At 32.7% G+C, this 3867-nt stretch overlaps 1 pseudogene across 1 annotated transcript; it reads right to left on the bottom strand.

The window, feature by feature from the left end:
- Nucleotides 1-1886: 1886 nt before the first annotated feature.
- Nucleotides 1887-3527, bottom strand: LOC147380735 (inorganic pyrophosphatase 1-like; annotated as a pseudogene). The gene is made up of 4 exons (XR_015175162.1): nucleotides 3351-3527; nucleotides 2920-3041; nucleotides 2620-2826; nucleotides 1887-2383 (listed from the first exon to the last, which is right to left on the bottom strand). The product of XR_015175162.1 is annotated as an inorganic pyrophosphatase 1-like (transcript).
- Between the last annotated feature and the right edge of the window lie 340 nt (nucleotides 3528-3867).

Genomic DNA, 3867 nt, shown 5'->3' with positions numbered 1-3867 from the left:
TTTTTTAGAAATTGATAATGATAATAATAATAATAATAAATAAATAAAAGTATGTTTAGATCTCTTGGAATTCTATGATCACTGAATAGTACAAAGTGTCGACATGGATTCCAGTGAGTTACTTTAGCCTCACAATGGCTTTAAAATCATCAAAACCAGCCCTTACTTGATTTATCAATCCAAATATGTGGTGATTACTAGGGATTTGTGATGTTCGCCAATAGATTAGATAATACAAAATGATTGAACTAACAACAACCATTTATGTGGGCATGGTTGGAGAAGAAGAAGAAGAGTGTAATATTTTTTATTATTATTTTTATAGTGTAATAATCCAAATAAAGTTTACGGAGTGTAATTGATTATGAGTAGTGTGCAACTAGTTGGTCCCTAATAATGACACCAATTTCACTATGCTCAAAAGAGCAATATAGAATTATAATAATTTTCCTCCAAAATGCCCTCTACAAATTAAGATTTGGAACTTACCAAGTAAAAGTACAGTTTTGCCCTTTTGATTCAGGGCAATTGATGAATGGTAATCATAGTTTTAAAACTCGTTTTGACGTCTCATCTCATCCATGAACAAGACTGAGGCGTCTCGGACAAGTTTTCTGATACGTTTGAGACATCTAGTTCAACAATAGGAAAAATGAACGTGGTGTTTTAAATCTCGTCTAATACATTGACTCGTTCATCCGTATCATTCATGCCTAATACTGAGACGACTATAGCGATATGTCTCGATCTCTGATTTGTTTTGAAACCATGATTGTAATTCCTATTGACTATTATCCATAACGCTAAAGGGGAGGTAGTGAGTGCTCTTGCGGAATGTTCTATAGAGAAATCAGTTCTCTGGCACGAACTCAAGGCAATCTTGGAGGGTATTCGATTAGCTAAGTCATTGAACCCGCAGCCGCTTATAGTGAAAGCCGACTCACTGCTATCTATTCAAATCCTTAATAAGGAATTTCATTGACCATGGAGAGTTAAGCTCTTAGCTAATTCATTGTCCATGAAAAGTCAAGCTCTTAGCTAACAAAATCTGGACCCTATACTTTACATATGGTAATATTCACCTTAAATTCACCTTTAGAGAAGCAAACAGGCTTGTGGACAAACTTGTTTCATTATTAACTACTCAATATACTAGAATCATTTTCACTTCTGATCTTCTATTTGAGATGAATTCCATTGTAAGAGATGATGCCTTTGGGATCCCCTATGTGAGATTGTAACTTTTTTTCTCTCTTTTCTATATATTATGGTTAGAGGGGTCTGTCTCAATCCCTAATTACTCTCAAAAAAAAAAATCTGAAATTATAACATGTGCCACATGGCACTTGAGAGGATGTTATCACCCAAGAGAAAGGGGGAGTAGAGTTAAGCTAAAAGGATAAAACTTATTTCAACCAAATGGGATTAAAACTTTTTTTTTTTTTTCTTTTCATAGATTTTTGAGAAAATTTAAAGTTGCTAAAAAATGAACCAAAGTAAATAAAGTTAAAAGCAAGTAAACTTATGAAATTAAAGTACCATTGGAGGTAGATCTACCTAAAACATGTTAATGAGTAACTTTTAATCTCTAGCATTTTTATAATTCAATCGTAAAGGTTTAGTGTGAACTTCTTAAATCGAAAAATTTAGCAAATGAAAGTAAATGAGGGAACATAAGTCCAACGTATAGGGGCTTTTAAAAAAATGGTTGATAAATATGATAGAGAATTGCTATTGCCACACCAATTTTTACTAATGCCACACCAACTATGTGCAATTTTTAGGTGATTTATGAAGGAATTGGTGTGGTATTAGTAAAAGTTAGTGTGGCAATAGTAGCTCTCATATGATATGGGAAACACATATTTTGCAACATTATTGATCCATGATGTAGACAACGTTCTTTCTTGAGCTTGGTAAAACTAAATGTAACAAAGTACTCTAATACAAACAATTACAAATAGAAAGAAAGAAAAATATAATTGGCTTTGCTAGTGTTGAAATTTGTAGCTTCTAAAGTTGAATTCGAAGAGCTTGAGGAAGGGGTTCATGGGTAGAGACTGGTATGGTCTGAAACTTGCAATCCATTGATTTTAATGCAAAATTTCTATTATTGTTGTCTTCATGGATGATTGTCTTAATTAGGTGAAGAAGAATTTGTTCGAGATTGTCTCCATTGCTCCATTCATGTATCTCTGCCTTGATTAACAATGGGTTGTTACAAATAAGCTCCCAAACTGGATAATCTTTCCTCGGCATTACTCGATCTTCTTCTCCAAGCTTCAAACTCGGGCAGTAATCGCCCTTTCCGTCTCCAAGATAAATGAATTGTTTCTTTCCCTCCGCGAAAACAGAAGCTTTGATCCTTTTCCATTAATAGACCCTATAGGGAAAAAAAATCATAAAATGGGTTAATAAATTAGAAGTAAAGAATATAATTCAAATTTGATCTATATGTAAATTTAATTTTTAAAATTCATATATACCCTGCATTTTACAAAGTGGGTCCTAAAGGGGAAAAAAATTAATCAATTTTCGGTTTTGGTTGACTAAGATTGAAAGGGTGTCTTTGTTAGCTTAGTCCCTTTAATTAATTAATCTAACTAACAATTAAATTACCTTGCACATGTTAGGAGGGCAAAGATCACAACCGTGAGGAGAGGAGGGAAGGTGAAATCATGGAAGGGGGAGATCATGAGCTTCCCTTCTTCATCAATGAAGCTTGGATTTGTGTTGATCTCCGAAAAATAATCCATCAAACCATGATGTTTCAATATTGTCTCAATGAAGAAGAGATTTGCATCACTCACAATCCTCAAATCACATCTGAAATAATTAAATAAACTCATTATTAGCACCATATTTTTTTAGCAAAAAATTAAAATAAATTTGAAGATTAATTGGGATTAAGAAAAATACCCAAGAGCATAGGCTGATTAAATGGCTGAGATTATACTTGGATGCAATGGAGCACGTTTTAAGACCTCAGCCATATCTTCGATTGTCTTCCCTTGTGAGTGAAGCTCCTTCATCATCTTATCCTGAACAGATTCAAGAACAACAACTCTTCCATTAATGCAACAAATCAACAAATAAAAAGCCATAACAATGAGCACCAACACATCTCTACTTGAAACAAATATAAAACAACTTTAATTTTTCTTTAAAAATCCAATTGAAATCTCAAATAAAATCAAAATCTAAACCATCGGTTTTCTTCAAATTTGCAGACTTACGAGAAAATCTAAACTACGGGTTATTTCAAAAAATAAAAACCCAATTACATGAAAGATTCAAAAAAACAAAAACACAAAAAAAAACAAAATTAGTAGATTAGAAATCAAACTAACCATAAGAGTGTTCCAAGGCATGGTAGGGAGGAGTTCATTGAACAACTCTGTCGCATTCAACTCATCCACCACCCAATTATCGCTGTCGCAATCAATTATTGTTTTGTCGAAATCAAAGACAATCACAACTCCAGCCATTTCTGAGAAATCAAGAGATCAGTTTCAGGAATCGCTTCTCACCAGTGAGGCTAAGAAGACAGAGGGTATATTGTATTTAGGCAGATTAACCAAAACATGCACCAAATTTTGAATATTTACCAAAACAGTAAACTGTACAAAATAATTCCAAAAATGGTAATTTACCATTTTCGGAATTAATTTTTCTTACCAAAACAGTAAAAACAATAAATTGAAAATATTTTGTATCGAAAATACCCTTTTTGTTTTTAATATGCATTTACAATTACAATCTTCACAATAACTCAAAATCCCCTTTTTGTTTTTTATATGCATTTACAATTACAATCTTCACAATAACTCAAAATCCAAGGAAATATTTCGATCACTTGTGCTCGAT

Source organism: Akebia trifoliata, unplaced genomic scaffold (assembly GCF_017979445.1).
Source record: "Akebia trifoliata isolate Shusen 1 unplaced genomic scaffold, ASM1797944v1 Contig01042, whole genome shotgun sequence".
In the NCBI taxonomy this organism is placed as follows: domain Eukaryota; kingdom Viridiplantae; phylum Streptophyta; class Magnoliopsida; order Ranunculales; family Lardizabalaceae; genus Akebia; species Akebia trifoliata.
Note: the sequence above shows the minus strand (reverse complement) of the source record. Positions and strands in the feature narration are given on the sequence as shown.